A 9,654-nucleotide genomic window follows, 5' to 3' on the forward strand; every position below is an offset into this window, starting at 1 on the left:
TTCCTTTTTCATTGTCTCGGGAGGCCCCTCCCAACAGTCCTTAATCAAACAAAACTCTTCATTGGCTTCAAATGGAAGTTTTGCCTGAGCAAGGACTGCATGATTGGGCCCTTGTTCTTTATTCTGGTAAAGGTCTAGATCATCGATTGAAATCAACATGTGAGGTTCAGCTGGAGAATTAAGCCCCAGCTATGCACCAAAGGCCCGGTCTACACTAGAAAACTAGATCAGTTTAACTCTGTCAGTCGGGTTGTTAAGCTGGCCTAAGTCCCCATGTAGACAATGCTAGGACAATGGAAGAATTTTTCCATCCACCAAGCTACTGCTGGAGGAGGTGGATTAATCTGTGGCTCTCCGGTGTCAGTCAGGATGGGGACCAGGGGTCTTAAGTCTGACTTTGGGACAGCAGCCCCTCTCGATTCTGCCATGGCTTTAGGAGATTTATATCGTAGACTTGATGTTTCTCTTTCCTGTCTGGTTGCCAGATCTCATAGGTGACCAGCCCCACCCGGCAGATAGCCTGGTGGCAAGGGCCCTGTGAAGTTAGCAGTTTTGATTCATCTGAGGGGAGCAGGAGGATGACCCTCTCACCGGGCTGGAAGATTCTCTCCTGGGCTCCCTTGTAGGTCTGCTCTTGGGCCTTCTGCGTGCTGGGGAGATATTTCTCTTGCTAAGACCCACTACTCTCACCAGCTGCTCTCATGGCTGCAAGACATTGCAGGAGGCCCTGTGATGGGGACAATTCCTGTTCCGAGCTCTCCGACATCTGCGGCTGCCAGGCATACAACAGTTCAAAGGGGGGACCTGCATTGATGATTGTGGGACCTTCCAGATGGCCAGTAGTAGGGGTGGGATGAATTGGTCCCAATGTTGGAGGACTTTTGGGGGAAACTTCGGCAGCATACCTCCGGCCCTACCAAATTCATGGTCTGTTTTTGTAAATTTCATGGTCCTAGAATTTTAAAAATCTTGAATGTAATGGTTTCAAATATTTAAATCTTAATTTTTATTGTGTTGTAACAAAGGATGAATATATATTTAAAAACAGCAAAATATAGCCCTTAAGTGAGCATTTCTCAGGCTGCAGGTCCCGACCCAAGAGGGTATTGCAGTGTTGTCGCCCTTGCTTCTGCGCTGCCTTCGGAGCTGGGTGGCCGGAGAGCAGCTGTCAGGACGCCCCAGCTCCGAGGGCAGTGCGGAGTTAGGGGTGACAATACTGCAATACCCCCTACAATAGCTTTGCAGTCCCTTTTGGGTCGGGATCCCCAGTTTGAGAAACACTGTGTACTTTTGTATACTTTCACCCTATAGTATAGGTAAAAGTACACAAAAGACCAGATCTCACGGTCTGTGATGCATTTTTCACAGCCATGAATTTGGTAGTGCCCTACTCGTGGCCAAGCATTGCATAGCGTGGACGTCATGGTCAAGTTGCAGAATGGCTCGTTGGTGGCACTGGGGCACCACCAGCTGATTCCGGGTTTCTTGCGTCTGGGGGTTGCGGTCAATGTGGTATAGGCATCGCCCATTAACTCAAATTGGAGTGCTGCAGGGCAGGGTTCCGTGACTCTCCTTTCTGGCTTTAAGATTAAACTCGATAAGTTAATTGAGGAGATGGTATGATGGGATAATATAATTTTGGCCATTAATTAATCTTTAAATATTCATGGTAAATAGGCCCAATAGCCTGTGATGGGATGTTAGATGGGGTGGAATCTGAGTTACTACAGAGAATTCTTTCCCGGGTATCTGGCTGGTGAATCTTGCCCATGTGCTCAGGGTTCAGCTGACTGCCATATTTGGGATCGGGAAGGAATTTTCCTCCAGGTCAGATTGGCAGAGGCCCTGGAGGTTTTTCGCCTTCCTCTGTAGCATGGGGCACGGGTCACTTGCTGGGGGATTCTCTGTTCCTTGAAGTCTTTAAACCATGATTTGAGGACTTCAATAGCTCAGACGTAGGTGAGAGGTTTATTGCAGGAGTGGGTCGGTGAGATTCTGTGGCCTGCATTGTGCAGGAGGTCAGACTAGATGATCATAATGGTCCCTTCTGACCTTAATATCTATGAATCTATGAACCTAGAGAGCCTCCTGAAGCACGGTGATAGTTTTGATTTAAATGGACTTGAACTGTATGAAGAATTGAGTACATTGTCATCAATGTTGCCACATGTAAGGTCAGTGATGGAAACTGTACAGTTTATTCATACTAGCAAATTTGTTGACATATATCCTAATGTGTACATTGCCACTCGTATTCTACTGACAATTCCTCTAACAGTAGCATCAGTACAATGGAGTTTCTCAAAACTAAAGCTCATTAAAAACTATCTCTGCTCTACAATGAGTCAGGAACGCTTGACTGGTCTTGCTATTCTTGCAATCAAATAAGACATCAAATTTATTGTTTGTCATAAGATGACATTATTACGGATTTTGCAGCCAAAAAAGCCAGAAAGATTTCTTTTAATTAAAACAAAAATCCTTGTTTCAATACCTCTTCATAGTAATTTCCAATAAAATGTTGATAAATTAAAAAAATTATATTATTTGCATCATTCTGTCAATAAATCAGAATTTTTTCTATAGTGCTGCTTCTTTAGTGCAAGTATAGTCCATCAGCAGTGTGCTTAATTGTTTAAACTGTTTTTAATAAAGTGCACGTGTCAAGTTTTCCAATACAGTAAGCTTATGTTTGTGTTGCTAAGAGCAAGTCAGGCATAGGGGCACCAATTTAATAATACTGCATAGGGTCCCATAAATCCTAAGGATGGCCCTGCCCCTGCCCACTGTTGTTCCATGCTAGAAAAACCCAGTTCCTACTTCAAAGAGTTAAGTGTGTTCTTAAAGTTTCTGATTGCCTTTGTGTGTGTGTGTGTGTGTGTGTGTGTGTGTAGCATCCCTACCTGCTAATATTTGCCATCCTAACTGAATGGTTTGCTTTGGTGGAGGGGATGGAAAGGAACAGATGTGGGTCAGCCTCCCACTCCCAAGATAAATGTCTTGGCTTTTCCAGAGGGAGTTGGAGGGTCCCAGAAGAACAGCCTGTTACATGTTTCTGATCCAGAAGCTGTTTTTCTTGTGCTGTTTCTGACCTAAATAATAAATGGGTCACTGGGGCATAGGGGACATTTTTCCGAGACTGAGGGGAAAAGCTACTGCAATCCCTTCACAACACATGCTTCTGAGAACAAACAAAACACTGTTCCCAGGGGTCCTGTTCATTCTCAGCAGCCTCTGTGTAACTCTGAGATCAATAGGAGTAACTTGTTGTCCTGCTGGAGAACAAGGGGGCCCTTACCAGGGCACCTGACTTGTTTAGGGGGAGCAGCAAGGACAGAGTAGCGTAGGAAAGGGGCAGGGATTTCTTCAAGAGCCTAGGTCCACCTCACTTACCCCTGGACAATACTGCTGGGTGCAGGATAGGGTGACCAGACAGAAAGTGTGAAAAACTGGGACAGGAGGTAGTGGGTAATTGGCGTCTATATAAGAAAAAGCTCCGAATATCGAGACTGTCCCTATAAAATCAGGACATCTGGTCATCCTAGTGCAGGAGCAGCTCATGAGAACAGGGCTGCAGGCTCAGGCACAAACCCACTTCCTCAAGCTCCTCTTCCAGCATGTGCCAGGACAACACACGTTGTCTGACCTGCCTGAGCCATCAGTGGGAGCTGCTACCCTGAGCAGCACGTGAACTGCTGGGGAGGGGAAGCAGTTGGGCTGGAGGGGAAGAGACACAAAACAAGAAATCAATTAAAAAATACATTAGAAAACATTAAAAGAAAGACAGGAAGAGAAAAGTGGGAGAATGGAGGCAACTGTCTGAGGAGACAGTGGGATATGGATGGTGATGACACCTGCTTAGACCGTAAACTTTTTGGGGCTGTTTGTAAAGCACCTAACACAATGGGGTCCTGCCCTATGACTGGGCTTCTTAGGCACTACATGCCAATCCACCTGGGGTTGGGGGATCGGGGGGAAAGCTCTGCCAGAACCACTGAGGCAAGATCACCAGAAGAAGAAAGTTTAGTTTCTAAAGCAGTGGTGAGCAACCTGCAGCCCATCAGGGTAATCTGATAACATGGCCACCCGCAGCTCCCAGTGGCTGTGGTTCACCATTTCCAGTCAATGGGAGCTGCAGGAAGCGGAGTGAGCCACAGGACACGCTGGCCGCCACTTCCCGCAGCTCCCATTGGCCAGCAGCCATTGGGAGCTGTGGGCGGCCATGCAAATGTAAACAAACTGTCTGGCGGCCCGCCAGCGGATTACCCTGATGAGCTGTGTGCAGCCTGCAGAGTGCCCACACTGTTCTAAAGCATCTTCAACACACATGATCCAAGGCTGGGGAAGAAAGACAAGTGAAGGCCATGAACGCCCATCTTTTACAGTCACTGATTAAGACCTGTGAAGATATCAGAGAGAAGTAACTATAGGAGAGATTAAGGTGCAGAGCCTCAAAAGGTATTTAGGCACCTCACTCCCCTTGGTTTCAAGCTCGGTGACAGCTTTAGGGATCTGAGCCTGAGGCTTGCTGCATTAAAGAGGATAATGCTGGACCAGGTAGTTTGGGAATGACAGGATGGAGGTTCAATCAATACCAAAAAACCTCCAAAATAGAGGGCCAGTCTGCCCCTGCAACAGGGCTATGCCCCAGCGACTTCAGTTGGGGCTGCACTCTTGTGTAACATAGGGCAAGATTTAGGTCAGTGTATTAATCCACACAGGTGTGCTGTGAGCAGGAAGCAGCTGGCTAAATTCTCAAACGGTAAAGCAGGAATCTATTAAAGAAATGGATGTAACACGAGCAATCTGGGCTCAACAACAACAAAAAAAGGAGCTGTAGCTCACGAAAGCTTATGCTCTAATAAATTTGTTAATCTCTAAGGTGCCACAAGTACTCCTTTTCTTTTTGCAAAAAAAAGACACAATCCCAGAAGGATATGTACAGTAACCAGAGCAGAGGAGCTTGGAAAGGCGACATGGAGATATCCCCACAGCAAAGAAGAGGAGCAGAAAAAATAATGAAGGCTTAGGAAGCATTTTAATTAGGTCATGCCTGTGATCCTTAATAAAGGCATGGGCTGAAGAGTCAAATCTGCCATGTGTTATCAGATAGCTGAAGTAACATTGAGTCCATAAACAGACCCTGAATAAAGCAGGATTCTTGAGATGTAGGCCACAGAATCTGAGGGGACCTGGATGGCCTGAGGTAGGCAGCAATGCATCCACCAACTGCCTGTTGGGTTGGGCTAGGTTGCCTCTCTTGGGAGAAAGATGGACTCTGAAGTAAGAAGAAAACATGATTCTGTCCTAGGAGTCTGGGTGCAAGTGTCTGTCTGGGGGTTTAAGGAAGTGGATGGCGCCAGGATACACAGTTTGAAAGTCGAATCTGTAATCTGCCCTGCCTGGAAACTGGGTCACGCTTTGCATCTTTCTCCATGTGACTGCTCCGTGTTTTGGAGCTGCTTAAGACCCTGTTGATTCTCCTTGTGTCAGGCACATGGGCTGCGATAATGATGATTATGTTTTATTTATCAAGCGACTGTTTCCTTTGCTCAAGCAATTAAAATACAACCACAATCCTCAGGAGAGCACAGCATTTGCCAAATACACTAAAAAGAGCATTTAAAAATATTTTTAAAGAGCAGAGCTCAATTCCTGAAGTGAAGTCTGGATTTCAACACCAAGTGGTGTTTGAATCCAGGATGTTGGTTCATGCTCATTTCTAGTATTCCAGAAAGGGTGAAGAGATGGGCTGACAATGATGGTCTGTGCACCTTTCAGTCTCCAAAGATAGCAAAACTAATGTGAATTATTTCAAGTTTCTACAGGTTTTAGAGTGAAGCAAGGGAGAAGTTAGGCCAGCCTTGCACATTTCTGCTCGCCCAATCACCTAGGGCAAGTAGTTGTTGTTAATGAATGAGTACAGTCTCACTAGTAGGTCATTACCATTAAGTGAAGGTAGGAGAGTTAATTGGTTTTGGGCTGGCATGTCTTTGATGATGCTTTCTCAAGGCTGCATTTCACAATACAATGATCTCTTGGAGGAAGTAGTTTCGCCTTCACTAAGGCTAAATTCACGGCTGGCATGAAAGGGGGCACCTCACGCCCCAAGTCAACAGCAGCCCAAGCCTTTGCTATGGAGAGCCCCTCAGGTGGTGAATTCATTCCAGCAATAAATTGGCAGCAATCCTATCCTATCACACTCCAGTGGTTGGAAGTTGAAGTTACACAAATTTCAGACTGGAAATAAGGTGCAAGTTTTTTAACAGTGAGAGTAATTACACTCTGGAAAAAACTTCTCATGGGTCTAGCTTTTAACCGTGGGTAGGTGTAACGATGCTGGTTCTGGCAGGACCCAATTGAGAATGCTAATTCAGGAGAAACTGCTTAAAACAGGGCAGTCACAGCTCAAGGCTGGGGTTTTTCCACCTCTAAGGCAAACCAAACCAGACAGACAGAGAGGACTGTGGTTTTACCCCACTGGCTAACCACAAGTCACACAAGCAATTCCCTTAGATGATCCAGTTTCCCAGTATCACCACCAGTGCCACTCGTTATGGGGACAGATGGTTATGAAAACCAATACCCCAGTAAAAGAAAAAAGTTCTCTCGATCCCAAAGGACCAAGCCCCAGACCCAGGTCAATATACAAATCAGATCTTGCCCACAAATCACACTGTTGCCAATTCTTTAGAATCTAAAATCTAAAGGTTTATTCATAAAAGGAAAAAGATATAGATGAGAGCTAGAACTGGTTAAATGGAATCAATTACATACAGTAATGGCAATGTTCTTGGTTCAGGCTTGCAGCAGTGATAGAATAAACTGCAGGTTCAAATCAAGTTTCTGGAGTACATCCACAGCTTGGATAGGTCATCATTCCTTTGTTTAGAGCTTCCATTTGTAGCAAAGTCCCTCCAGAGGCATGAAGCAGGATTGAAGACAAGATGGAGGAGCTGCAGCAGCTTTTTATATTCTCTTGCCATCTGGTCTATCTTTCTTTGTTCCAAAGACAAGCTGTCCATCACATGACATGGAAAAACCTCAGAGTTCTGTCCATAGGCATGTCCCTGCTTGCTGAGTCTTAAGGTGAGTCTGCCTTCTCTCAATGGGTCAATTGTATAGCTGATGGTGCTTAATGGGCCATCAAGCAGGCTAGGCAGAGCTGACATCAACTTGCCTGGAGTGTTCCCCAGAAGCATAGCACAAGTTTGAAATACAGACAGTATAGAACCAATATTCATAACTTTAACTATAAAAATGATACACACATAGACAGCATAATCATAACCAGCAAACCATAATCTTGTCTTAGACACCTCATTTGACCCCCTTTATACAAGATTTGGTGCCACTACAGGACTTTGGTTGCAACAATGATCTATACAGTCCCAACTTGTATCAATAACATCACAGTAGGCACTTGCCCAGGATGTGGGAGGCCCAGGTTCAATTCCTTCCTCTGCCCAACGTGGATGCCCCAGGGACTTGAATTGCACTCTCTCCTCTGCCAGGTGACTGTCCCAACCACCAGTCTCTGGAGTTATTCTCATTCTCTCTGGCCCACAGACTACTCCATTATTTTATACAAAGTGGAATAGCTTGTCCCCTTCAGACAGATCTGCTGGAACAATTTTCACACATTTCCCGTAGTGCAGGGGAGGTGCAGTATTCCAAAGGAACATGTGTGTCCATGTATCCTCTATTAGATAAATAAAGTCTTTTAATTAGACAGAGGAGTTGGGTTTTTCTACCAGATGTTTCCTCTTCCTTCCTGATTTGAGACAAGAGCATGACATTAAAACTTTCACAACCCTTTAATTAACTTTTGGAGCATTGGCTGGCTTCCCCTAGTGACCCTGGATTAGTGCATGGGTATGGGCATGCACTTTAAGAGCATGTCTTTTCCTTTTAGGCCGATTTCCGTGACCAATCTTATAAACCTCATACATTGTGTATGTGGACAGCTGGAATAAGTCCCTAATAAAACTTATGTGATAAGAAAACCACAGCTTCTCAGTCTCCTTCTCTTCTGGATTTAGGTTACCAGAACTAGAGTGGACATATTTTCTCTGGGCTAGATCCAGCAACTTTATTGGGAGGCATTCCATTGACTTCAACAGTAATTGGATCAGTACAGATTTAACCAAGCTCCAGTACTGCAAAGTTTCTTTTTGAGGCCTTCAGAGGAAAGCCCACCATCCTACTATAGAAGCTGAATGTAGATTTATGCTAGAACTGGTCTGCCCAATTCAGATAGGGCAGTGAAGACTAGTGAGCTGACGTACGGAAATGGACAGCTAAAAGTACCCCAAGGCCTCCAATTTCATTTCAAGTAGGGAGTCAAGATCATATCATATCTGACTTGAAAACAGAGAAGGTAACTCTGTCCCTGAGGAGCCTCCACTGGGGAAAGAGAAGCTGCTGAATTTGTCAAGGATTCTGAGTTCCAGATCTGGAGAAAAAGAAATCAGAGGTTCCCACGCTGGGAAAAAAATATTGCAAGTGTGATGCAACTTGGAAGTTGCGCAAAGAAACACAACACTCATTCCTCTGAGCCCACAACCTCTTTTGAGAAGTAGCCCAGCCTCTGAACTCAATGCAGTGCCCCTTTCTGGGATGAAAAGGAAGTGCTGAATCCAGCTGAGCTGCTGGCACATAGGAGTCAGACCTAGCAGACAGACTAGACATTTTGGAGCTATGGATCCAATAATGGATGTTTTAACCAGTACGCTGGGCTCCAGTTATGCACAGTCACAACTTGACCTGGGCATAATCCACCCCACACCTCAATGAGATATAAACAAATTTTGGAATACACAATCTGCCAGTACGCACATTAACAGTTGAAAGAATCACTAGCACTTTCACCCCTTGATCCTGATTTAGCACCCTGCCTCTTACAGGTACTTAGCCAAGATATAATATTTACATGCCACTTCTCCACAGACCTTCTTGGTTAACTACACACAAACAGACTTTCAAATACCACCAGCCCTGGACACCCTGGGTTTCTTCATAGATTCATAGATACTAAGGTCAGAAGGGACCATTCTGATCATCTAGTCTGACCTCCTGCACAGCGCAGGCCACAGAATCTCACCCACCCACTCCTATGAAAAACCTTCACCCACAGATTAGGTAAAATGCGGATCACACCAGAGATTGCATATGTTTCCTCTGTGCTGCCACACTAAAATGCCTCAAATCCACCATGGCTGGGCCACTTCTAGAGGTGAACAGTCGTTCAGTCCTCATATGCAATCAACTCTTGGCCTCTGAGACTGCTGATCAGAGCTGTTATAACAGTGTTTTTTGTAGCGGGAACTCCTGTCCAGTAGGCCCTGAATCAAGAGACCCTCCCCCCCAAAATGAGTTCACCAAACAGTCATCAGATAACAGTAAGCACTCACCTACTCCTCTAAATCCTTCCATAGCAGGATCACCTGCTTCTATCCCAGATGGGAACAGCTATCTCCAGCAAAACCATCCTCCCTTCTCCTTCACATTAGTGACTTATAGATTGTAAGATTTTCAGGACAGGGAGCACATTCTATAAAGTATCACATCAATAGACAGCAAAATAGAAGTGTTGCAGATACTTCATAATACTAATACTCCTAAACTACTTGCAGAGAGGGACAGATTTGGATA

The sequence above is a fragment of the Dermochelys coriacea genome, chromosome 7 (genome assembly GCF_009764565.3).
Source record: "Dermochelys coriacea isolate rDerCor1 chromosome 7, rDerCor1.pri.v4, whole genome shotgun sequence".
Taxonomy (NCBI): Eukaryota; Metazoa; Chordata; order Testudines; family Dermochelyidae; genus Dermochelys; species Dermochelys coriacea.